The sequence below is a fragment of the Vigna unguiculata genome, chromosome 5 (genome assembly GCF_004118075.2).
Source record: "Vigna unguiculata cultivar IT97K-499-35 chromosome 5, ASM411807v1, whole genome shotgun sequence".
Lineage (NCBI taxonomy): Eukaryota > Viridiplantae > Streptophyta > Magnoliopsida > Fabales > Fabaceae > Vigna > Vigna unguiculata.
Window position 1 is genome coordinate 31,772,557 of NC_040283.1, and position 27,799 is coordinate 31,800,355.

The following is a 27,799-nucleotide window of genomic DNA, read 5'->3' on the forward strand; positions in this document are numbered from 1 at the left end:
GCTTTTGAGTTGCGAATGTCGACATCCACTTTCCTTTTGTCCAACTGCTTTTCATATGTTTTTTGAAATGCTCTATTACCGATGTCCACATCCGTTTGAGACAATTGTATTGCGGATGTGGACATCCGGTTATGGTCACTGGTTGAGATTTTATTCCTATGCCAACATGCTGCATTCGATTAAATTAATTTCCTACAAAAGTAAGACATATAAAATTATGCAATTATAAAAAAATTTGAAAAGTATTAAAAAACTAACATGTGCACTTTCGGTTTCTTTTTATTTGTAAGAGATGTTTTTTCATTTAAATTTTGTGAAAGTTTAATATTTAATTAACATTTTTTATATATATTTTCTATTTTTTATTATGTTTTTAACATAATGATTTATTAATTATTATAATTATTTAATAAGTGTGTTAAAAAAATAAAAAAACCAAATTTTTGAAAAACTTATCGGATGTGGACATTTGAGTTTTGCTTGAACACATGTGAACCGAATGTCGATATCCGTAACCCAATATCCTCTTAGGGATGTCGACATCCGTAATGGTGTGCATCCAAAAGTTGAAATCCGTAATGGTGGACATCCGTAATGGTACACACACGGATGTGGACATTCGTTTTATAATGAAATAATTCCCATTATTGAACAATTTGAGAAATAAAGACATCCCATCCCTGTGATCCTCATGCACTGTCTATTTCATAAAATATATTTTTTCCCTATTTTTACGAATTTATAATTAAGTATTTAAAATCTATACACTTTTTAAAAGTGCTTGAACAAAAAGAATCAAATAATATTTACAAGAGGTTTTGACTAAAATATATTATCATTCAATACAAAGATCATATTTTAATTTACAAATTAATTTTATAATAATTAACCTTTAAATTCACATTAAAAAATATTTATCTAGTTGACTACCAGAGTTTTTCAAACTAACCATAAACGAAAATTAATTTTTGTACAAAACATGATTAGACACATGTGGACAATTTGTTAAGAATTTATAACTCAATAATTACAAAACTAAACATGGACAAAAGAAAAAAGAAAGAAAAAGAAAAGAAAAAAAAACACTTTGATTAGGCCTGGCCTCACTCCAATACAATACAAACGCGTATCTTGATTTTCTCCTTCACTTTCTTTGCGCATTTCATAGTTATAGTAGATACCAGAGACTTCTTTCCAGAGATTAAGGTTTTCTTTTTTTCTCACACTTCTTTATCATGAACGTTAACAACCAACTCTTTCTTCTTCTCACCCTTTCTTCCACATCCGTAATAGAAAATTTCGGTGCATGAAAACTCAAAAAAAAGAAGGAACCGGATGTCGACATCCACATTGCAATTGTCTGAACCAAATATCGACATTCGTAACAATTCTATTATCTAGCCACATCCGTAATGACAACTAAAAAAATGTGCACCGGATGTCGACATCTGTAATGCACTTGTCTGAACTGGATGTCGACATTCGTAATAACCCAATAAACCAACCACATCCGTAATAAAACACAAAAAAATATGAATTGGATGTCGATATCCGCAATGCAATTGTTTGAACCAGATGTCGATATCCGTAATTGTACAAAACCAAAATTAAACATGTGCACCGGATGTCGACATCCGTAATTCAATTTCCTGAACCGGATATCGACATCCGTAATGGTATTTTTTTGGAAAAAAAAAGTCCTAATGAAGTCCATTTCCGCTATTTCAAATAACATATTCAAAGTAGCGTCTCATTTTACAAATTTAAATATGCATTGTACAGATAAAACATATAAATCATTAAGGAGGCTCCGACTAGTGTGACTACTGCAATGCCAATTAATCTAACAAAGAGAAGAGAGAAAATGAAAATGAGGGATGTGAGAGAGAAAAGGAGTTGGTGATGCACAAAAGGGGACAAGTTCAAAATTGGGGGGTGCATAGGCTACTGTATTAAATACAGGGGACAAAAAAAATTACTTTTTAATTTTTTTACTATGAAGGACAAAGCATGAATTAAATAAGCATTTGGGGGTATATGAGAATTCATTTGGGGTGCAGGGAGAAGCTAAGCATTACGGGTCCAACAGAGTCTCCAACCAAGTGTGAGATTGAGGGCCATTTGCGAACCAGGAAGCCAACACTTTCATCACATGTGATCACCTCTACTAGGCTTTTGTCCAATCATGCATTCCAGCCTTTAGCACCATTAGGGTTTACCACAAAAGAAAGCTTTCTTTTTCCCCTCACCTTCACGCGTTCCTTCTCATAACGCCAACTGTTAGGATTTGTGATATCACGAGTGCCAACCCTAATACTTAGGGTTAACTCGCATCTTTGCCATTAGGTTTTGTTGTTAGACGGCGTTCCCCTTCCTTTCTCCCGTCAAATCTTTCACAATTTTGTTCTTCTTACTATAAAAGACGAGCCATCGATTGTAATCCTAGCTTGGATGAATGAGAGTGGTTTGTTTTCCCCCTTTCATCTTAGCTCAACCAAAAACCCTAGATTAGGTTTTTAACCTCGCCGAGTTGCCTAAACTAGTGAGAAACGAGAGTTCCCCATTCGAACAAGAGAGATCTGAATGCTAATCATAATTTTTGAGTCTTCCGCTGCATTTCCCTGATATTTTGTGAAGATTAATCAGTAGAACACTGATTGGGGAGTACTTCCGGTGAATCCCGTGACGAAGCGACTTCATCATGTGGTAATCAGAGCTCAGGTTTCGAGCTTGGAGCGTGAAGGTCTTCAGAGATAAGTTTCTTCACTTATCTTTGTTTTGTCTTTCTTCATATGTTTGTTTCAGTCTTGTTCTCGATTCCTTTATGTTCTTCTGATTTTCGGAGTTTTTCTTTACTTCTTTGTTTGAATCAGTGCTATGGTGTTTTTATTGTTGAAATTGATTTACGCTTTCTTGTTCTAATTTTTTCTTGAATCAATATTGTTGATGCATTGTCTTAAGTTTCTACTCTACCTCTCTGATATCGCTGTCGTTAGGCGATCAAATTACCACTACTTTAGCAACTTCAGTATTGCCAGTTTGTAGTGAAGAAAATAGTTAGGGTTAAGATAACCCTGAGTCGTCTCACAACGAATACGGAATTGATCTCAAATATTTGATTCTCAAAAATGCAATTTAAAACTAGCAACTATAAAAATAAGGGGGGTTTTGTTATGCAAAGAAAATGACACGGAAGATTGTAAACACAATAATAGTAAATAGGTCAATTCCACTGCTTTTTCTAAATAAGATTCTTCATTGGTTATCTAGAGATTATTGTTAAATTAATTATTGTTGTTGATTTACAAATCAATCAATGTAAAGACTCAATTCATTTGTTGGCATCCTCACTTTTAATCAAAGTACAGTCTCAATTAAAAGTGAGAATTGTTAGATTGTCCATAGTAAATTCAATCAAAGTACAGTCTCAATTAATTTTACTATGCCTAATCATGTCTATTCCTTTGTTTCTTTACCAAATAGAAAACTTAATTAATCAAAGTAAAGTCTTGACTAATTTTAGTTAAAGTAATTACCTCTAATCAAATTAAAGTCTCAATTATTGGCAAAAACTTATTTAATCAAATGAAAGTCTCTAAACAAAATCAAAGTAAAGTCTCAATTTTATTTAAAAACCTCTTAACTCATATGATTAGCATGCATGTAGATTTAAAATCATTATTTTCTATTCAATTTAGAAGCAAAGGACATAGATAAACAAAAACCACAACAATAATCAAAATAACAAAACATATAAATTCATCTAACCTCAGAATCCATTTAAGAAATTACAGTGGAATCAACCCTTAAAAGCTTAGCCCTCCATGGCTTTGATGGAATACATGATGATATGAAGGAAAGAAAATAAAAGAAAGAATGAGAGATGTGGTGGAGACGGTATCTGCCAAAACCAGAGAGTTCTAAGTGTCTAAGCTGTAAGCTCTAAATTTCAGTCGTGAATTGTGTCCCGCTTCTACTCCCTTAAGTCTCTTTATATAGGCTTCCACTGGACTTTGGGCTTTATCTGTCAGTTGCTAAAATCTTTTATTTTTATTTAATTAATTAGCAACTTAATTTCTGTCCAATTTCCAATTCTGCCCCTCTTATTTAAGCATTTTTACCAAATTGACCAGAATTTGACCAGAATTGACTGCTGACTTTGACTAGTTGACCAGAGTTGACCAGTTGACCAGTTTGACTGTCCTATCAGACGCTGACACGTGGCAGTGCAGATTCTCTCTCCAGAATTAGGGTTTCACTCTCACACTCTTCTCCCTCCCTCGTGACGGCGGCTGCTCCGACGTGTGGCTGCTCCGGCGAGGTCGCGGTGGCTGCAGAACAGGTGGTGGACTGCGCGGTGGTCCGGCGAGCGGAGGTGTGGCAGTTCTGTTGCAGCGGCGTGGTGGTCGTGGTGGTGTGCTCGTCTCGCGCGTTGCAGAGGTGAGAAGATGGTGCCGCGATGATGGTGGCGCTGTGGGAGTTCAGTGGTGGCGTGAAGCTGCGCAGGTTCATGGCTCGCGCAGATGCAGGTGTAGGCGCGGTGGAGATGGCGATGGTGGTGGCGCGCGGAGCTGTTGGACGCGAGAATGGAGAAGATGGTGGTGTGCTCGCGGTGGCTCGCGGTGGCTGCGGAAACGGAGCACGCGATTTGTGGTTGCAGGTTCGTGGTGGCTATCTGCGGAGAAGATGACCGCGAGTGGCACCGCTGGATGGTTCGCGGTGGTGGCTGCGCGGAGCTTCTGCTGCTGTTGCGTTCTGCTCCGGCGAAGTGAAGGAAGATGGTGGCGCTGTCACGGTGCAGATTCCGGCGAGGCGGCGGCGGCTGCCGTGGAGGGTGGAAGGAGAGGAGAAAATTAGGGTTAGGGTTTTGGGAGATGAAGATGATGACGTGGCAGAATCTGATTGGTTAATTTGGTGAGGGTAGGATTATGACACGTGGCTTGTTCTGGTTGGCTAATTTTAAGAGGTGGGGATTGCCACATGGCATGATCTGGTTGAGTGGAGTTTAAGTGGTAGGAGGGGTGCAACTTAGTGAAAACTGGGGGTGCAGAACAGGTTTTTGGTGGTCCACGTTAAAAGGAGTGTGCAAGTAAAATCTGGGGGTGCATTTAGCTCCTGATTTATTCTTTTTCAGAATTTCTTGATTTTGGACTTATTTTGTAACTTTGAACATTTTAAAATCACAGTATTAATTGACCAAAAATAAATTTCAGCTGCATTAACAAACGTTAGAATATCCAATAATATTTTATGCAACTAAAATCAATTTTTACGCCACTTTTACCAAACTTACTCAATAAATCCAATAATCACAAATCCTAATTAAATCAATCTTTAAGCACAGAAAATTCAATTAAATCCCCAATTTTAAATATTAAATGAGGGCAAAAATTTGAACTCATCACACACCCACACTTATCCTTTTGCACTCCTGGGCAAAATTAAACAATTTCAAAACTTTTTCTGAGGTCTTTTATTCCACATTTTCAGTGGATTAAAGAAATGAATACCAATGGAAACAGATCAATCTTCTAGAAAACATGTTGTCATGCACAAACAAATGGATAAAATTCTGTTTTTCACACATGAGTTAATCTTTTGAGTTTACAAGATAATCAAATATGAAAGAGAAACACTCAAGTCAAATGTATATTTTCTCACCAAGATTCGCTCAATTGTTTTGGCTTGTGTTTTCACTCAAAATACCCATGCAAGTAAATACTCTCAATGCTTAGCAAGACTCTAATATTCACAGCTTTCAGAAAACATGCATTCAAAAATCATGAGGACTTTTAACAGGTTATAATGAGGCCAAGGCAAAGGTAGGAAAAACTTTAGGATTTGTGTGTTTTTGAAATAGTAAGGAAGAAAGAGTTATGGAGCACAGTTTCAAAAACAATCTTTACTTCTTCTTCTTTTTTTTTTTTTTAATCCTTTGTTTCTCTTTTTCAGACAGCAATCATTTTTCATTTCACACTCTGTCATCAACAATTATTTTCCTTTTTGCCATTTTTACAACTTTGTGGGGGAAATACTCACCCCCACACTTTATTCCTCAACAAATCTCAACATAATCCACTAGCTCCTTCTTTCTCCCTAAGGTAAGGAAAAAATGGTCTTTTTCTTTTTAAGGTTTAACAGTATGCTCAAAACAAGAAAAAGAGGTTTAAGCTCAAGAGGCTACCAATGGATCAATGTTATGGTTAGCTTATTTGGCCAAGTAGCTAAAAACAAGAAATGCCTCAATCATATCAAATCATGCATGTTCACCTAAGATGCAAAACAACAGAATCAAGCTAAACATTTGAGTACCAATAAGACATGAGCAAATCACACAAGAAAAATAGGAATGACACATGGTAGTTCATCCTTACAATAAAGCTCAAAACTCACAAGGTCAAAAACTCTTTCACAAAAGATTTATTCCAGAAACTCTCAAATCAACTCAATTAGTAAATCACAGAAACAATCCATTCATAGCACATGACTTTTATTTTCCCAGAATTATGACCGTTCCAATTAGTAAATCAAATCCAAAAATCCAATGTCAATATGTTTTATTGAAAACAGAAACTTTTTTTTTTTAATAAAAACAAACAGAAAACAAAATTAGAAAAGAAGAAAAAAAAACAAAACAAATAGAAAACAAATCAGAAAAGGGGGAAATCTCCCCACACCCCCACACTTTATCCATGCATTGTCCTCAATGTATTCAATATGTGTAAAATGCAAAGAAAAAGTATGAAGTGTACTTACCTCCTCAAGGTGGAAGGTATGAGGGAGAAGTCAAGTTCATCCCATCCATCGTCTTGTTCAGCATATCTTGATTTTCATTGAATATCCGAAGACGATGCCCATTAACTTTAAAAGTTCTTGCTGAAGATTCTTCCTTGATCTCCACTGCTCCATAAGGGAAGACTTCTGTAACAATGTATGGTCCTTCCCAAGTAGAACGCAACTTACCACTCATGTGACCAAGCTTAGATTTGTATAGTAACACCTTCTGGCCTACCTTGAAATCCTTTCTAGCCACAAGCTTTTGGTCATGGAACTTCTTGGTTTTCTCTTTGTAGAACTTTGAATTTTCATAGGCTGCAAGCCTAATCTCCTCTAGTTCTTGCAACTGAAGTTTTCGCTCATTTCCTGCTTCTTCCAAATCCAAGTTGCATGCTTTCACGGCCCAATAGGCCCGATGTTCAATCTCCACAGGTAGATGACAAGCCTTTCCAAAAACCACCCTGAAAGGTGACATACCTATAGGTGTTTTGTAGGCTGTCCTGTGTGCCCAAAGTGCTTCATCCAATCTTGTGGCCCAATCCTTTCGACTAGGCTTCACTACTTTCTCTAGTATCTTTTTAATCTCTCTGTTAGAGATCTCTGCTTGCCCATTGGTTTGGGGGTGATATGATGTAGCAATGCGATGTGTCACCCCATACTTCTTCAACATGTTCTCAAGTAGCCTATTACAGAAATGAGTCCCCTGGTCACTGATGATGGCTCGTGGTATCCCAAATCTGCAGAAAATGTTAGACCTGACAAAACTCATAACAACTCGAGAATCATTAGTCCTTGTAGCTATGGCTTCCACCCATTTGGAGACATAGTCTACAGCAAGCAAAATATAAGAAAACCCAAAAGAAGGAGGAAAAGGACCCATAAAATCAATACCCCAAATATCAAATACCTCACAATACAGCATGGGTTGTTGAGGCATTTCATCCCTTCTTGTAATGGATCTGGCTGCCCTTTGGCACTGCTCACAATTTTCATATACCCTCTGTGCATCTTTAAAAATAGTAGGCCAATATAATCCACAATCCAACACCTTCCTACCTGTTCTTTGTGTGCCATAATGTCCACCAAAAGGAGATGAATGACAGAACTCAAGCACATGAGGTATCTCGATATCTGGAACACACCTCCTTATGACTTGGTCACTACCAATGCGCCATAAGATTGGGTCTTCCCTAATATAGTACTTTGCCTCACTTTTTAGCTTGATTCTTTCATATTTGGAGAAGGAAGGAGGAATAGCAGAAACAACCAAATAATTAACAATGTCAGCAAACCAAGGTTCAGGAAACATACCTTTCACAACAGTCAATGCTAGGAGGACTTCATCAGGAAAGTCATCCTTAATAGGAATGTTATCTTCTCCATTTTCAATCCTGCTAAGATGATCGGCTACCAAGTTATGTGCTCCACTTCTGTCTAGAATCTCAATATCAAACTCTTGGAGCAGTAGCATCCATCTGATCAACCTTGGTTTCGAATCTGCTTTCTTCAGAAGGAATTTTAATGCTGCATGATCAGTATAAACAATTACCTTGGAACCAAGTATATACGGTCTGAATTTGTCCAAGGCAAACACAACAGCCAATAATTCCTTCTCAGTCGTGGTGTAGTTAGCCTGCGCTGTGTCCAACGTTCTGGAAGCATAATATATCACATGTGATAGCTTCCCATCTTTTTGTGCAAGCACCGCTCCTACTGCAAAGTTTGATGCATCACACATCAACTCGAATGGTAATGTCCAGTCAGGTGGCTGGATAATAGGAGTGGTGGTAAGCGCCTTTTTCAATGTATCAAATGCATCTTTGCACCTCTCTCCAAAGTCAAATACTACATCCTTTTGCAACAAGTTGGAGAGAGGGTTGGCTATCTTGCTGAAGTCCTTGATAAACCTCCTGTAAAATCCTGCATGTCCAAGAAAAGATCGAACCTCTTTCACAGAAGAGGGGTAAGGCAATTGTGAAATAATATCTATTTTAGCAGGATCTACAGATATACCATTCTTGGAAACAACGTGACCTAAAACTATACCTTGTTCCACCATAAAATGACATTTTTCAAAATTTAGAACAAGGTTAGTTTCTTCACATCTCTCCAAGACTCTAGCAAGATTAGACAAGCAGTGATCAAAAGATGAACCATATACACTAAAATCATCCATAAAAACCTCAATGCAATGCTCCAACAAATCTGTAAAAATACTCATCATACATCGCTGAAATGTTCCAGGAGCATTGCAAAGGCCAAATGGCATTTTTCTATAAGCATATGTACCGAATGGACAAGTAAAGGTAGTTTTATGTTGATCCTCTAGGGCAATACAAATCTGAAAATACCCAGAGAATCCATCAAGAAAACAGTAATGAGACTTACCTGCCAATCGATCTAACATCTGGTCCATGAATGGTAAAGGAAAGTGGTCCTTCCTGGTGGCCTGGTTTAGTCTTCTATAATCAATACAGACCCTCCAGCTATTCTGAATACGAGTAGGAATCAACTCGTTCTTCTCATTCTTGACCACGGTGATCCCAGATTTCTTGGGGACCACATGTATAGGACTCACCCAAGTGCTGTCAGAAATAGGATATATAATACCTGCTTGTAGCAACTTGGTGACTTCTTTCTTCACAACCTCCATCAGCTGAGGATTCAGTCTCCTCTGAGGTTGCCTCACTGGCTTAGCATCCTCCTCCAAGAGTATTCTGTGCATGCAGAAAGAAGGACTAATACCAGGAATATCTGCCAAAGTCCAGCCTATTGCTCGCTTGTGATCTTTGATAACCTGCAATAGCTTTTGTTCCTGCTCGTCAGTAAGCAAGGCAGATATAATAACAGGGAGTTTCCCATCCCTTTCAAGATAAACATATTTCAAATGAGATGGTAAAGGTTTCAACTCCAAAGTGGGTGGCTGTTCCACAGATGGCAACATTTTATTGCCTAAGGTAATTTCAGCCACCTCAGCATCACACTTGGACGCCACAGAGGTATCAAATAGTGACACCGCGTCCTCAACATCACCTGTTTTAAAATTTTCTCTTTCATCTAAAATTGAGCCCGAAATATTCGAAAGAGAAAAATCCAAAGAAGAAGAAAAACCAGATAAAACGTCCAAAAGTCCAAAAGCATAATTGTTCACTACATTACTCAATAAATCAATACAAAACAAAGAATGGTCTTCAATTGGGTGCTTCATGGCTTCTAGCACGTTGAACTGCACCTTCTCATCTCCTATCTCCATAGTTAAGGATCCTGCATGCACGTCTATCTTGGTACGTGCTGTCATCATGAATGGTCTTCCCAAGATAATTGTGGTTGAACTCATTCCTTCATCATCCTTCATGTCCAAGATGTAGAAATCTGCAGGAAAAATTAACTTGTCCACACGGACAAGCACATCTTCTAGCACACCTGCAGGGTTAACTGTGCTACGGTTGGCCAACTGAATGACCACACCAGTAGACTTAAGAGGTCCAAGATGAAGTGAAGTAAAAACAGATAAAGGCATTACATTAATGGAAGCTCCTAAATCTAACATAGCATTATCAAACTTAGTACTTCCTATAATGCAGGGAACAAAAAACATACCTGGATCCTTACACTTTTGCGGCATTCTGACTACAGGCTTCTTGATTAAGCTAGAGACATTTCTTCCCATGTTCACTACCTCTTTGTCCATAATACGCCTTTTATGTGTACATAATTCTTTGAGAAACTTGGCGTATTTAGGAATTTGTCTCACAGCATCCAACAAAGGAATGTTTATCTCCACTTTCTTGAAAGTATTCAGGATTTCTTTGTCTAACTCCTCCATCTTTTTAGTTTTTGGTTTCAAACGGTTTGGATAGGGAGGAGGAGGAGAATAAGGAGAAGGATTTTCAGAGGAAGTATTAGGGGATACCAACCTGGAGTTATCACTGGGTGCAGGCATCTCAGATGTTGCTTGTGTTGCTTCATCTGATCTTCCTCTTTCATCATTAGGTACAACTTCATTGTCCTTATCTTCATCTTCTTGGGCATCCCCAAGACCTTGTATTTGCTTACCCGATCTTAAAGTAATACCACTTACATTTCTCGGGTTGATTACAGTTTGTGCAGGCAAATTGCTTGAGCCTTGTTGAGACTTCATCTGATTTAACTCATTTGCCATTTGTCCAATCTGGTTTTGCAAGTTTTGATTGGTTGCTTCCATCGTTTATTTCAACTCATTGATTTGTCCCTTCATCATGTCAGCCATCATTTTCATCATTGCCTCCATGTTTGAATCACCAGAGGTTGCCGCTGGTTGTGGTTGTTGCCTCTGTTGAGGTGGAACATAGACTTGTTGGTGTTGAGGCTGTTGATTTCCCCATTTCTGGCTGGGATATTCCTTCCAATCTGGGTTGTACTTGTTGGAGGACAAATCATGGTTGTATTGCTGCTGAGGTGGTCTATTATTGCCATAGATGTTTGCAGCATATGCCTGAGGTTGTTCATTGTCTAACGTCCCTGTCTCTTTTAACATAGAACAAGCCTCTGTAGGATGATTAGTAGAAGCACAAATTCCACATAAAGTAGAAGGAATATGCTTTTTCTGTAAGTCTGTCAAGGTCCTTACCATTGCCGCTAAGTCATCCAACTTTCCTTCTAATTTCTTGTGATCTGCAACATATGAAGCTTCTACTCCATGGGTTCCCTTCAATAGAGTTATAGAATTACTCCTTGTGGAAAATTGTTGATGGTTCGATGCCATAGTTTCAATCAATTGTCTTGCATTTGTTGGCGTTTTATCCACCAATGACCCTCCACTTGCAGCATCTATCATTTGTCTATCCATGATACTCAATCCCTCATAAAAGTATTGAATGAGGAGATGCTCGTTTATTTGGTGATGAGGACATGAAGCACATAACTTTTTGAATCTTTCCCAATACTCGTGAAGACTTTCTCTTTCTTGTTGCCTTATCCCATAAATATCTTTGCGAATAGCAGCAACTCTAGATGCTGGAAAAAACTTTTCCAGAAATAATCTTTTCAGAGTCTCCCAGGTATTGATGGATCCTGGCGGAAGGCAGTATAACCAATTATTAGCGGCATCTTGCAATGAGAATGGAAAAGCCTTAAGCTTGATATGTTCCTCTGTCACTGTTGTAGGTCTCATGGATGAACAAACAACATGAAATTCCTTCAAATGATGGTACGGGTCTTCTCCTGCTAATCCATGGAATTTGGGTAAAAGATGGATTAACCCAGACTTAAGCTCACATTCTCCATCTGGATATTGGATGCACATGTTTTGTGTAATTGCTGCATCCGGTGAAGCCAACTCTCTTATTGTTCTTTCTTCCATTCTATCTTCTTGAATTTCTGGTTCAGGTGATGGATCAGAAGATATGTTAATCACCGGAGGTGATTCTAGTGGTACACTTTCAGTGGTAGGTTCAGATGATGATGGTGCTCCTTCAGTAGAACACCTGAGATCAAGTCTCCTACGTGATTTACGCAAGTTCCTTTCAAGTTCTGAATCAAGTTGATAGAATTGACCCGGATTGGCCCGAGTCATGCACTATGCAGGTCCACCTGAAAGTGTTTCCCTGTGTGTTTTTTTTTTCCTTCCTATTCTTGTTTTGGAGAAAGATTTCAAGAAAGAAATGAGTTAAGATGTCGTTGGGTCTACTCCCAGGAAAGAGAGGTGCGTCACAATGGACAACTTAAATACCAAGTCTTTCCTAGACAGAGTTTTCCAAACTAGTCTCAAAAAATTTCTTAAAAGAAATTCTTAATCAAAACAAAAATAGAAATTTTCTTGGAATATATTAACAGAAAACTAGATACTACAAAATAACAAACTATATCAAACGTATATGCGTAAAATAAATAAAAATAAATAAAAAATAAAATAAAATAAATTAAAATAAAATAAATAAAAACAGAATCAAAATAAAAGAAATACTAACCGTATTCCCCGGCAACGGCGCCAAATTTGATATCGCTGTCGTTAGGCGATCAAATTACCACTACTTTAGCAACTTCAGTATTGCCAGTTTGTAGTGAAGAAAATAGTTAGGGTTAAGATAACCCTGAGTCGTCTCACAACGAATACGGAATTGATCTCAAATATTTGATTCTCAAAAATGCAATTTAAAACTAGCAACTATAAAAATAAGGGGGGTTTTGTTATGCAAAGAAAATGACACGGAAGATTGTAAACACAATAATAGTAAATAGGTCAATTCCACTGCTTTTTCTAAATAAGATTCTTCATTGGTTATCTAGAGATTATTGTTAAATTAATTATTGTTGTTGATTTACAAATCAATCAATGTAAAGACTCAATTCATTTGTTGGCATCCTCACTTTTAATCAAAGTACAGTCTCAATTAAAAGTGAGAATTGTTAGATTGTCCATAGTAAATTCAATCAAAGTACAGTCTCAATTAATTTTACTATGCCTAATCATGTCTATTCCTTTGTTTCTTTACCAAATAGAAAACTTAATTAATCAAAGTAAAGTCTTGACTAATTTTAGTTAAAGTAATTACCTCTAATCAAATTAAAGTCTCAATTATTGGCAAAAACTTATTTAATCAAATGAAAGTCTCTAAACAAAATCAAAGTAAAGTCTCAATTTTATTTAAAAACCTCTTAACTCATATGATTAGCATGCATGTAGATTTAAAATCATTATTTTCTATTCAATTTAGAAGCAAAGGACATAGATAAACAAAAACCACAACAATAATCAAAATAACAAAACATATAAATTCATCTAACCTCAGAATCCATTTAAGAAATTACAGTGGAATCAACCCTTAAAAGCTTAGCCCTCCATGGCTTTGATGGAATACATGATGATATGAAGGAAAGAAAATAAAAGAAAGAATGAGAGATGTGGTGGAGACGGTATCTGCCAAAACCAGAGAGTTCTAAGTGTCTAAGCTGTAAGCTCTAAATTTCAGTCGTGAATTGTGTCCCGCTTCTACTCCCTTAAGTCTCTTTATATAGGCTTCCACTGGACTTTGGGCTTTATCTGTCAGTTGCTAAAATCTTTTATTTTTATTTAATTAATTAGCAACTTAATTTCTGTCCAATTTCCAATTCTGCCCCTCTTATTTAAGCATTTTTACCAAATTGACCAGAATTTGACCAGAATTGACTGCTGACTTTGACTAGTTGACCAGAGTTGACCAGTTGACCAGTTTGACTGTCCTATCAGACGCTGACACGTGGCAGTGCAGATTCTCTCTCCAGAATTAGGGTTTCACTCTCACACTCTTCTCCCTCCCTCGTGACGGCGGCTGCTCCGACGTGTGGCTGCTCCGGCGAGCTCGCGGTGGCTGCAGAACAGGTGGTGAACTGCGCGGTGGTCCGGCGAGCGGAGGTGTGGTAGTTCTGTTGCAGCGGCGTGGTGGTCATGGTGGTGTGCTCGTCTCGCGCGTTGCAGAGGTGAGAAGATGGTGCCGCGATGATGGTGGCGCTGCGGGAGTTCAGTGGTGGCGTGAAGCTGCGCAGGTTCATGGCTCACGCAGATGCAGGTGTAGGCGCGGTGGAGATGGCGATGGTGGTGGCGCGCGGAGCTGTTGGACGCGAGAATGGAGAAGATGGTGGTGTGCTCGCGGTGGCTCGCGGTGGCTGCGGAAACGGAGCACGCGATTTGTGGTTGCAGGTTCGTGGTGGCTCTCTGCGGAGAAGATGACCGCGAGTGGCACCGCTGGATGGTTCGCGGTGGTGGCTGCGCGGAGCTTCTGCTGCTGTTGCGTTCTGCTCCGGCGAAGTGAAGGAAGATGGTGGCGCTGTCACGGTGCAGATTCCGGTGAGGCGGCGGCGGCTGCCGTGGAGGGTGGAAGGAGAGGAGGAAATTAGGGTTAGGGTTTTGGGAGATGAAGATGATGACGTGGCAAAATCTGATTGGTTAATTTGGTGAGGGTAGGATTATGACACGTGGCTTGTTCTGGTTGGCTAATTTTAAGAGGTGGGGATTGCCACATGGCATGATCTGGTTGAGTGGAGTTTAAGTGGTAGGAGGGGTGCAACTTAGTGAAAACTGGGGGTGCAGAACAGGTTTTTGGTGGTCCACTTTAAAAGGAGTGTGCAAGTAAAAACTGGGGGTGCATTTAGCTCCTGATTTATTCTTTTTCAGAATTTCTTGATTTTGGACTTATTTTGTAACTTTGAACATTTTAAAATCACACTATTAATTGACCAAAAATAAATTTCAGCTGCATTAACAAACGTTAGAATATCCAATAATATTTTATGCAACTAAAATCAATTTTTACGCCACTTTTACCAAACTTACTCAATAAATCCAATAATCACAAATCCTAATTAAATCAATCTTTAAGCACAGAAAATTCAATTAAATCCCCAATTTTAAATATTAAATGAGGGCAAAAATTTGAACTCATCACTCTCCAATGCATGTTAGTAGGTTTATTTCATTTTTTTACCTAGCTTTAATATTGTAAAATCCTCATTTTTTCTTAGGTTTTGTGTAGTCTTTTTATATGTCCATAGTTTCATAGAATTTTATGTGTTGATATATGTGTCTGAATCATTCGTGTTGACTATGTCTAGTTTCCTATGTTTGTGGAGTTCACATATTGCTACTAGCTCATTAGCAATTTTCTTACAGTTCATAATTACCATTGTTTCCTATTTAATTATGCTAAAATTACTATTGTTTGCTTTATTCTATTTTTGAAATCAATTTGTTGTCCAAATGCATTTGTGCTCCATTGTTTCGTATCTTCATGTTAATGATCGAGGTGTATATGATTGGCCAAGGATTGTTGCTGACTGAAGCACTTCATGCGCATTCCATCATAGTGTAATCTAAATTCATATCAGAATCTATGTGTGGAAATGCAAGTTTGGTCATGTGAAGGCATAGGGTATGTTAGCGCCTTGTTCTTGAGTAGTTTGTTTTCATTGACTGAGTCATATCTCGTGATTGAACACTAACTTTTGGTGCTTTTGCTCGACCATGTCATTTTCTTTGGATTCAATAGTTTGATATGTTGTTCAAGGATGTGTATTGTTGATCAATTTTGGACCAATACATTTCTATAGTCTTATTCGTCATTCAGGTTTTCCCTGGCTATTGTGTTTGATTGCTGAGTTCTCTAACTAGATTCATATCCAACTATTTGAAGTAAAATCATGTGATCTTTATTGATATTGGAAACTGCATTTGCTTTACTTGTGTGTCTACTTAATCACATTTTATTGATCTGTGATTAGTCTAGACTGTGCATCTTATCATATATCTATAACTTCATTCTTGCCTTGATTATGTTGGCAAATTTCTTTGTTTGGTTGACATCTGTGTGCACTGACTGTGGGCTTATTTGTGAGTTTTGCAGCTTGATTGTTCTTTTCTGCAGTAACCACTCTGTTGTGAACTGATTCTTGTAGTTTATGACTAATTTGGCCAGCATCAATGCTTCAAAATCTTATGCATCTTTCTGTGTTATTACATTGTTGAATTTTTTTAGTGCAGTTGTGTCATCTATTTGAATCACCAATTCAGTTTTGATTATGTGAAACTATTTTGTTGTTCGAGTATGGTACTGCCAAGATCTGTTTCTTTGTTTGCCTTCTAAATTTTTTTTTAGTTGAGTCATTTTCTTTGAACATGACCATGCTTCTTGCTAACTGAATGAAATTGAACTTGAACTTTGAGTTATGAATTGTAGCAAGATAATTTCAAAATAAAAATGAGTGATTTGTATGGCCTTGTGATCAGATACAAATAGAAAGAAAAAAAATTTGGAAAAGAAAATTTTGATGGCCTGTTAAGTAAAAAAAAGAAAAAAAAATGACAGTGCATTTCACAACTCCAATAAACATTCTTGATGCTTTATTCACTTGCTAAGTATGCTTGTGTGGGAGCTTCATTCAGTTTTGACTATTTTAATTTTTATTCCAGCTACAACCATTTTGTCATGTATGATTCAACTTGTTTTGTGTCTTCTTGATTTTAGTTTTGATTGATCTTATTCTAGACACATTCATTAGGTTCTCTTTTATGTGCTATCCTTTGTTGCTTTGCCTTTTTCTTGCTTGTCCTTCTTACTTATTCAATTGAGTTTGTCCATTTGACCTTTTCTTGTTTTATGATTTTTGTACTCTCAAGTGGTAATTTGAGATCTTTTTGGTTTCAATTTACTTTGGACACTCACTGATTTGGCAACCTTGTAGGTGATACCTATCTTAAAGGTGCAACTGTGGTGAGAAAAATAATTGAGTGGCTACCGAGAGGAGTTTTGATGCGCGAGCTGAGATTGCAATTGCAAGAAACACTAGAGGGAGAGATCTAAATGTGGTTGGACAAAGAGAAATACATTGATACAACAATGAGATCTAAATTTTGTTTTTGTTTGGATATCACGTCATTTTGTTTGTAATCTTCTTTTTAGTTTTCCTTTCATTTGCTTTGGAATGGGAAAATGCATTAATGCAATTCCATTCCTTGGTTGTTTGTTATAGTTTTAATTGTGTAATGTGAGGACCAAGGGGTTCCAAGTGCCACTTGATTCTTTACCTAAAAAAAAATTCTTCTAGTTTATGTTTTCCTGTTTTTTATGTTTTCTTGTTCTTTATGTTTTCCATGTCCAGGTTTTGTGCTTGTGATATGCATGTTGAATTTATGTTTTACGTCTCTGTTATATATAGGTGTAAAAATTTTCAACACTTAGATGACCTTTCTTTGGTCATAGGTTTTTCACACACTTAAACTTTGTTTTGAAATTTTCATTATGAAGTTTTTGTGAAAGTATACTATGGAATCTGGCTAGGAAAGGCCTGGTTTCTAAGCTTGTCCAAGTGACTCATTACATCTTAGACATAGTAAATACTACATTCTTACTTTGTGCATTTCTAGTTTTGTAGGACATGCAAGAGAGTGGTGGGAATATAGGCAGTCTAGAGGGGAAAGAGGAAGAAAATCTCCCATTCAAAATAGGAGTGAGTTGAGAGCATGCATGAGAAAAACTTTCATTCCACCTTCCTTCGATTTAGATCATGAGATAGAGAAAAAGAAAATTGAGATAGCAAGAAGGAAGGAGGAGAAACTCACAATACTCTTAAGAGAGATTAGGGAGTTGGAAGAAAAAGAAAGTATAAGAATTCAGAGAAGAGAGCAAAAAGAAAGAGAGAAATTTAAGCAAGAATTGATAGAAGAAGAAGAGCGAAAGATGGAAAGGCTGAGAGAAAAAGAGGAACAATTGAGAAAATAGAAGGAGGAAAAAGAGAGAAAAGAATGTGAAGAAATAAAGGATGTAGAGTTTAAAAGAAAAAAGGAAGAGATTGAGAGAAAAGAAAGAAAAGAAATAATGCTTAGGGAATTAAAGATACAACATCCTACTCCTTGCATAGACTTCAAGGGAGTAATCCCATCTTTCAACTTTTCCTTAATTGTCATTAATGCTTTTGTCTTAGTTCTCCCTAAAACTGTTTTTACACCTTCACCATTCATTTCATATTGTTCAAAAGATTTCCCAAAACAAACCCTTGACTTAGAATTACCTTTTAAATCTCAATTAAGTCAAAGTGGAAAGCAGTACTTTTATGAAGTGGGCCGAGTGCATGATACTTCAACAATAGAAACTCGTCTTCACTTGTTGGAATTAAACACAATCTGCATTGTTTTTAAAATTATAATGAAAATTTATTTTATGACTATTGTAGACGTCAATTTGATCTTGGAGCAACCAACACCAGTGCAGTAAGGGCTTTTTGCCCCGGTTATTTTCCTCATTTTGCCTCGGGTCTGGAACCGAGGCATATTGGGGCGAGGCCAAAAGGTACCCCCTTTTGGCCTCGGTTGTTACCCGAGGCCATATACCCCCTTTTATGCCTCGGTTGTTAACCAACCGGTGCCATATACCCCGCTTTTTTGCCTCGGGTCAGCTAGGACCGAAGCCATAGGTTAAAAATATATTTTTTTAATTAAAATTTTTGCAGACTCTTTGGCCTCCGTTATGGTTAGAACCGAGGCCATATACCCCCTTTTTGCTTCAGTCTAGGTAACAACCGAGGCCTATTCTATTGCTTTTTTTTAAATAAATTTTTTGTTTTATTGTGATTCCCACATTTAAACTTGCATATTTTTTTCATAGAGCAGCACAAACCAGAACAAAATATTTTCTCAAACATTCACAATCCAAAAACATTTAAAAGATAATTGAAATATACACAATCCAAATACATATATCCTAATCAATATTGTTGTACATTTGAATTATGAATTTTGCACATGCTATCCTACCAAAATTTATGGACTTCGCGGGAATTGGCAAAGGACTCTTGAATGTCTACAAAATAAGACATTAAGTTAAGTTAGTATATAGAAAGACAACTTTATTATACCAAAATTTAGAATATTGCAAAGTAATTGTTTTAATTAAAAATTATATTACCGTTTTCCAATTAGTTGTAATACCTGCACGCACAATTGTTGTCATCCATTGCATTATATAGTAACCGCACTCATATGAGCCGGTTTGTCTATTACACTACATTATATCAACAACATTAAAATCAATTAATGAAGAAAATCAAATCAAACAATTATAAATATATGGATAGAAATATCAAACCTGGAGGGAACACCATGCAAGACATTTTGCCTTAGTCGTTGATCTCCCTAACAACATGTTATGTCCAATAATTGAACTATGATAAAGAGAATAAGTTAGGATACTTTTATATAACATGTCATTTTCATAAGATTGAGATTAGGTTTCTTACCAATCTATCACTTGTCTAAGATGGTTGGGGGGAGGGCGGTGTAAAGAGCAAAACCACACAACAAGGTTCTCCCTTAGGGAAACCACAAGTAATTGCCAATGACGTCTGAGAAGAAAATAAATTCATTGTTATGCATTAAAATGATAGATTATATTCATAAGTTAACAAAATTGACTTACCCAGCAACATAAGGGACAAAATAAATTTCTTTTCCGCGTTAAAAGCATCCAGTCACATATGATTGGATGTCATCAAACTTGTTGCCTTCATGAGTGAGTTGGGGGTCTACACACCATATACATCATTCAGTCCCATAGTTTCAGTGACACCAGACAAATACCTAAACATAAAATTGATTTGATATAAGTAAATAGATAAATATATCATATAACTATATATAATGACTGAAAGACTTACATCATCCATAATTGAATAATGGTAATATTCAGTTCCTCTTGTCCCCGTGCAAGCTCCAAGACATCTTGGGAATGCAAGTAAAGTGGGATGTCAAGATCTCTCCCAAAAATGTTAGCATCCCAAGCAACCTGCATCGGCTTATCAGCTATGATTTCTGCAAGTTAGAGCAATGCACCAAGAGGATCGTCCAAAGAGAGAAGAATCTTCTTTGATTGAGGTTTTTCCTATATTGATGCAATTTCAGTTAAAATGTAAGACCCAGGAAATTCATACAATTAATAATTAATAAAGTACAAGTAATTGTGGGTTGAGAATAACCTAAGAGAATTTCTTGACAAGTCTTATATAAGAAATAGTACTAGCACAAGTGGTTGATAGTACTTAGTTTTGTTGAGAGGACTTGGGTTCGAGTCTTGATGTGCCATTAGTGTGATTGTGTTTTATTTTACCAATATATTATGAGTGCGGAAGTATGGTTTAAGGTTGTATGTATGTGTGAATTAACATGAATTATGTGATAGTTTGTTGGTGTGCATGTGTTTGATGGGTAGGAAGGATGTGGGTTCGAATCTTGGCTAGAGTGAATATTATCCTTATGTTTTACTATTTTGCTAAGTGGTTAAATGATCTAGAAACTGTAGAAATTCTCTGGAAATCAGAAACCTAGCAATTAGGTGTAGAGGTTGAAAGTGAACATTCTTCTCCCCCCTCCCCTAAAAGTTCTTCCTCCCACACTTCTTCCCAATCTTCAAGTGAGGATGAAATCAAACCTAATGAAAGATAATGTGGCTAGCACAAGGGTTGTGGACAAGCTTGGCTTGAAAACCATCCCTCATGCCAAGCCCTATAAGCTTTCTTGGCTTAGTGAGGCAGGTGAAATCAAAGTGGACAAACAAGTCCTTATTAACTTCTCCATTGGAAACTACAAAGATGAGGTATTATGTGACTTAGTGCCCATGGAAGCAACTCACATTTTATTAGGAAGGCCATGGCAATTTGATAGAAAAGCTTTTCATGATGGTCATGCTAACAAGTTTACCTTTAGCTTCCAAGGCAAAAAGATCACATTACTACCTCTTTCACCAAGAGAAGTCAATGAGGACCAATTGCAAATGATTAAGAAAAGAAAAGTTGAGAAGGCGCAAAAGAAGGCGCAAGGGCATGAGTCCAAGAAGAGCATGATCACCCTCAAGGGGGTGAAGAAGGTAATGCTTGCCCAAAAACCCATCTTCCTAGCTTATCCTAGTGAATCTTCCCCCTCCTTCCAAAACCCTCACTCTAGATGTCCCTTAGACTTGTCATTAGTCTTAGATGAGTTCAAAGATGTTTTTCAAGAACCTCCAAAGGGTCTCCCACCCCTAAGAGGTATAGAACACCAAATTGATTTCATACAAGGCTCATCTTTGCCTAATAGGCCAGCCTATAGGATTAGTCCCGAGGAGGCTAAAGAAATTCAAAAACAAGTGAATGAGTTGTTAGAAAAGGGGTGGGTGCAACATAGCATGAGTCCTTGTGCAATGCCCGTGATCCTAGTCCCCAAAAAGGATGGAACATGGAGAATGTTCATAGATTGTAGGGCTATCAACAACATAACCATCAAGTATAGGCATCCCATTCCTAGGTTAGATGATTTGATTGATGAGTTACATGGTGCAACCATATTTTCCAAAATAGACTTGAAGAGTGGGTACAATCAAATTAGAATCAAAGAAGGTGATGAATGGAAAACCTCTTTCAAGACTAAGTTTGGATTATATGAGTGGTTAGTCATGCCTTTTGGCTTGACCAATGCACCTAGTACATTCATGAGACTCATGCACCATGTTCTTAGAAAGTTCTTAGGAAAGTTTGTTGTGGTATACTTTGATGACATTCTCATTTATAGTATGTCTCAAGATGACCACTTGCATCATTTAAGGAGTGTGTTAGAAACCTTAAGGAAGACATCCTTGTATGCTAACATGGAGAAATGTGTGTTTGGGATGGATCATGTGATCTTCCCAGGTTTCAAAATAAATCAACATGGGGTCCATGTGGACCAAGAAAAAGTGATGGCCATCAAGGATTGGCCTCCCCCAAAGAATGTAAGTGAGCTTAGGTCTTTCCATGGGTTGGCTAGTTTCTATAGGAGGTTTGTGCCAAACTTTAGCACCATAGCCGCCCCTCTCAATGAATTGGTCAAGAAAGGTGTAGCCTATAAGTGGGGCAAAGATCAAGAAAAGGCTTTTGAAACTTTAAAACAAAAATTGATCAATGCACCACTCTTAGCCCTCCCTAACTTCTCCAAAACTTTTGAAATTGAGTGTGATGCATCCAATGTAGGCATTGGGGCCGTGCTTCTCCAAGAAGGGCACCCTATAGCTTATTTTACTGAGAAACTCAAGGGGAGTCACATCAACTACTCCACCTATGACAAAAAGCTTTATGATCTTGTGAGAACTTTGTAAACTTGGCAACACTATCTTCTTTCAAAGGAGTTTGTGATACATAGTGATCATGAGTCACTCAAACTTTTAAAAAGCCAAGGCAAGTTAAACAAGAGACATGTTAGGTGGGTAGAGTTCTTAGAACAATTCCCATATGTGATCAAGAAGGCAATCCCTCCTTTCCATTCTTGAAACTAAATTTCTTAGTTTTGATCATATTAAGGAATTGTATCCAAAGGATGTTGATTTCTCCCCCATTCTTAGTGAGTGCCACCAAGGGGCTTACAAAGACTTTTACCTTCTCAATCAATATCTTTTCAAAGGTAAGAGACTTTGCATTCCCCAAGGTTCCTTAGGAGCCTCACTCATTAGGGAGGCACATGAGGGAGGATTAATGGGGCATTTTGGGCCAAACAAGACTTTGGAAGTATTGAAAGAACACTTCTATTGGCCTCACATGAGGAAGCATGTAAATAGGCATTGCAAAGGTTGCATAGCATGCATGAAAGCCAAGTCTAGAGTCCAACCCCATGGTCTTTACACCCCCTTGCCTATCCCTTCCAAGCCTTGGGTTGACATTTCTATGGACTTTGTCTTAGGCAAGGACCAGAAAAGGTAGGGATTCCATTTTTGTAGTGGTGGATAGGTTCTTTAATATGGCCCATTTCATTCCTTGCCATAAGATTGATGATGCAACTTATAATAGAGGCCGTACCCCACCAAATTAAAACATATTAAATGCAGTACATGAAAGTGAACCAAGTCGTCTCCCAACGACCAATATTTTCATTTAAAGCGAAATTTCCAGATGAACACAACAATAAAACACAAAAAAAAGGGGGGGGGTTTGGTAGATTCACACAAGTTTGCTAAATTCTAATCAAAACTGAATTAAACACACAATTCAAAACGTACTGGTCCCTTGATTCCACTGAAAATCAACCAATCACAGGTTACTAAATCAAGTCTCTTATCCAATTTACTCTCATGAAATCCGAATTAATCAACTATGCGAAAATTAACACAGCTTCATTATGCCATTAAGCATAGCACACATCCTTCTTTCAATTTCACACACACACACACAGATTAAGCAATAGTGGCCAAAACCCGAACTCACTAAGCATGACAAGGATTCTGAAATTGTGCAAAATATGAACCCACGATTAAGCATCACAAATTCCATTTCAAAAGCTACGAAATTGAATAGGATGAAGAGAAATTGGGAATTGGAGTGCATTGCAAAACATCAACCTCATGGTTTCAATTCAGTTTCTTCAAGGAACCAATACGAAAAACTTAGCTAGACATGGAAAATGAACAATCAAACACTTCAAAACTCCAATAACAAAACAGAACCAAGAACCCTAATTTATGAAATCTGAAAAACGCAATTCAAGAGCAAAAATAGAGATTTCAAAGCTTAAATGGAATGCAAAACGATGTTGTCGTATATAAATGCGAAAATCCCATCAATGGGTATTGTTCCAAGTCAATAAAACCCACAAAACGAACTGCCCAAGCAAGAAAACGAATTCAAAACGTAAAACACTCAATGGGTGCTTCAAATATGCATAAAAATGGTAAAAATGAGCCAAAAACATGAAAAACCGCAAGGTGGGCATCCATGGAAGCTTGGAGAACGAAAATGGAGGTTTTGAAGAGAGGTTGAAGATGATGGAGCGGCTGCCCTCCATCATGCAGACCTAATTCGTCGTCATATCACCCCTTGCCACTCAGAATTACAAAACTGCCATTATGAGCCGCAGAATTACAAAAATGCCACTCTGGGCCTCAAATGTTGACCCATTCACTTTGCTGACGTGGAAATGATATGGAAATGATGTGGCAATGATGTGGAAAGTTTCTTCAACTAAATATTAATGTCCAAGCTCCAAAATTGCTTCACCCAAATACCTAAAAATAATTAAAAACAAAAATTAGGCCAAATAATGTGAAATTAGTCCAAATTCGGAACAGTGGCCCAATAAAGCCCAACAGATGAAAAACACTCTAATGATGAACAATTAAGCACTTATCAACTGTCTAATGGGTACACAAAGGCTAGTGAAATGGAAGAAAATAATGACTCATCAAACTTATATTGCAAATCTTTTCTTCAAGGAAGTGGTAAGACTACATGGCCTACCTAGGTCCATTGTAAGTGATAGGGACTCTAAGTTCCTAAGCCATTTTTGGAGAACCTTGTGGGGTAAACTTGGCACCAAGCTTCTTTTCTCCACCACTTGTCATCCCCAAAGTGATGGCCAAACCGAGGTGGTTAATAGAACCCTAGGGCAAATGCTAAGATGTATGATAGTGCAAAACAATAGAGAGTGGGAGGAACATCTTCCCCACATAGAGTTTGCCTACAATAGAGTTTGCCTATGATAGTGCATTCCACTACTTCTCATTCCCCTTTTGAGGTTGTGTATGGGTTCAATCCCCTAACTCCCTTAGACCTCCTTCCCCTACCCACTCATGAGGCATGGACTTGCCAAGATGGTGAGGCCAAAGCCAAGTACATCCAAGACTTGCATTCACAAGTCAAGGAAACCATTGAGAGGAGAGTTAAGAAACAACAAGAGGATGGTAATAAGGTAAGAAAGGAAGTCATCTTCCAAGAGGGAGATTGGGTTTGGCTTCACTTGAGAAAGGAGAGATTCCCTACTCAAGGAAAGTCTAAGCTCCTCCCTAGAGGGGATGGCCCATTTCAAGTCATTAGGAGAATTAACAACAATGCTTATGAGTTAGACTTACCCCCAAGCTACAACATAAGTAACTCATTTAATGTTTGTGACCTTTCTCCTTTTGATGTAGGGTTTAAGAATTCGTGGTCGAATTCTCTCCAAGAAGGGGAGGATGATGAAGGCATGACCACCTCCTTAGAAGCTCCCTCAAGAAGGATCACTAGAAGCATGTCTAGAGGGGAGTCTTCTATTCCATAACCTTTATCTTTGTTTTGCATTACTTTAGTTTGAATTCCCTAAGTTGGTTTCTAGTTGACTTATTTTGGTTGACTTGTTGACTTTGATCCAAAGTTGAGCTTTGACCAAGATTAGATTAACTTAAACCAACATGCTAATCCTTGTTTGTCTTGTTTTGTAGGTAATTAAGAGAAAGTAGAGCATGGCTAGGTGGCACTTGGTGATTGGAGCACTTGGATGAAGTGGAAGAGAGAGGAAAGCAAAAAGCATAAAGCAAAAGCAAAAGTAGACATGTACCCTGTCTCCTTTTGCCTTTGTGGTTTATGCCTTAGAAGGTCACTTGGTCTCCTTCCTCTTTTGGCCTAGAATCCTCATGGGAATGCCTCCACCAATCATCTCCCTTCACTTGGCCAAGACTCACTCTCACATTAGGTTTAGGGTTTGCTAGTTAATCCTTTTTCATGTTTTTGTATTTGCTAAAGGATCCCTATGAACTCCTATTTAAAGGGTGCTCCTTGTCTTGTAAAATGGTTGATCATTTTGTTATAAACTTTGTGCATTCAACCACCAATTTTTGTGAGCTCTCCTTCCTAGAAGTGAACTCACCTTTGCCTTATCTTGCTTGCAAGTGGCGGCACCATCACTCATCTCTAGGGTTTGGTTGGCTTAGATCCCCCCCTATGAGTGGCGTGCTTCTTCCATTCTTCATCTTTTATGCTTTCCATTTTTATTGTTTCTTCTTTCATTTTGCTCTTTAAGTGTTGTTATTGTCGTGTGTGTTTAAGCTTGAATCCAACTCTCTTCTTCCTTTCATGAGCTTGAGAAATGAACCTTCACATCTAGATAGCATGTTATCTTAATGTCCAGTGGGAATTTTCAAAAAGCTTTCTTAAACAACTTCAGCATATTCATAACTCCAAAAGGAAACAAGATAATCCTTCATCAAGCTATCACACACATTCTTCTCTACATGCATGACATCTATGCAATGCCTAACTTCGAACTTCGACCAATATGGAAGGTCAAAGAATATTGATTTTTTTCTTCTAAGGGCTCGATGCAGATGACTTCTTTGACGTTTTACCAAATACATGATGTACTTTATTAACTTTTTCATGAATTTGAATGCCAGTTAATGGAGTTGGTGCTTTGTCATTCTCTTAATGTCCATTGAATGCTTTCTTTAACCTTCGATAAGGATGATTAGCTTGTAAAAACCTTCGATGGTGCAGATACACGGTCTTCCTTCCATTTTTCAACTGATGAGATGCTGTGTTTTCTTCACATATAGGACATGATTTATGATCCTTGACACTGTACCCTGACAAATTACCATAAGCTGGAAAGTCATTAATTGTACAAAATAACATTGCATGCATCATGAAAGTTTTAGAAGCAACAACATCAAATACTTCAACACCATCAACCCATAACAACTTCAAGTCTTCAACTAGAGGATTGAGATATACATCTATGTCATTTCCAGCCTGCTTTGGACCAGATATCATCATAGACAACATCATGTATTTTCTCTTCCTGCAGAGTCCAGGACATAAGTTGTAAATGAATAATATAACAGGCCAACAACTGTGGTTTGTATTTAAATTACCAAATGGATTCATTCCATCGGTAGCTAAGCCAAAATGAATATTTTTACATTCTTCACCGAACTTGGAAAATTGCTTATCAATATTTTTCCATTGGATTGAATCAGTTGGATGACGAAGGAGTCCATCACATCTTCTCTCATTTGTATGCCATCTAAGGTTTTTAGCGTCTTTAGGATTTGCAAACAAACGCTTAAGTCTAGGCACGATTGGAAGGTACCAGACTACTTTCAAAGCAGATCCTTCCTTCTCTATTTAACCATTATCTTCACTGTTTCTTTTCTGCTTGTACCGTGATGACCCACACTTTGGACATTTTTTCAAATCTTCAAATTCTTTTTTGTATAATATGCAATCATTAGGACATGTGTGTATCCTTTTATACTCTATACCCATCGGACAAAGAATTTTCTTGGCGTCGTAGTTTCGAGTGGGTAGAGTATTTCCTTTGGGAAGCATTTCATTCAAGAGCACGAGCAATTCTGTGAAGCTTTTATCTGTCCAACCATTGGTCACTTTCAAATTCATAAGTCTTAAAACCGTTGATAATTAGGTGAACTTAGTTGAACCAACATACAACAGAGTTTCCGCATCAGTAGACATCGTCTCATACACATGCGCTTGTGCAAAAGCTTATGCGACAATATCCCATATCATGTCCTCCATATTGTCTTCTTCTACTCGCTCTTCACATCGCTCTTCCCGTCGCTGTTCCCGTCGCTCTTTCATGGAGGAATCGGCAATATATTCAGTTCGATAAATAGCTGGAATGTGTATTAATTCGTCGTGCCATGTCCATATTGTATAACTTCTAAGGAAACCATCACAAATAAGATGTTCCCTAACTTGAGTTGCATTCAATTTTCTTCCATTCAAACAGTTGACACAAGGACATATGAAC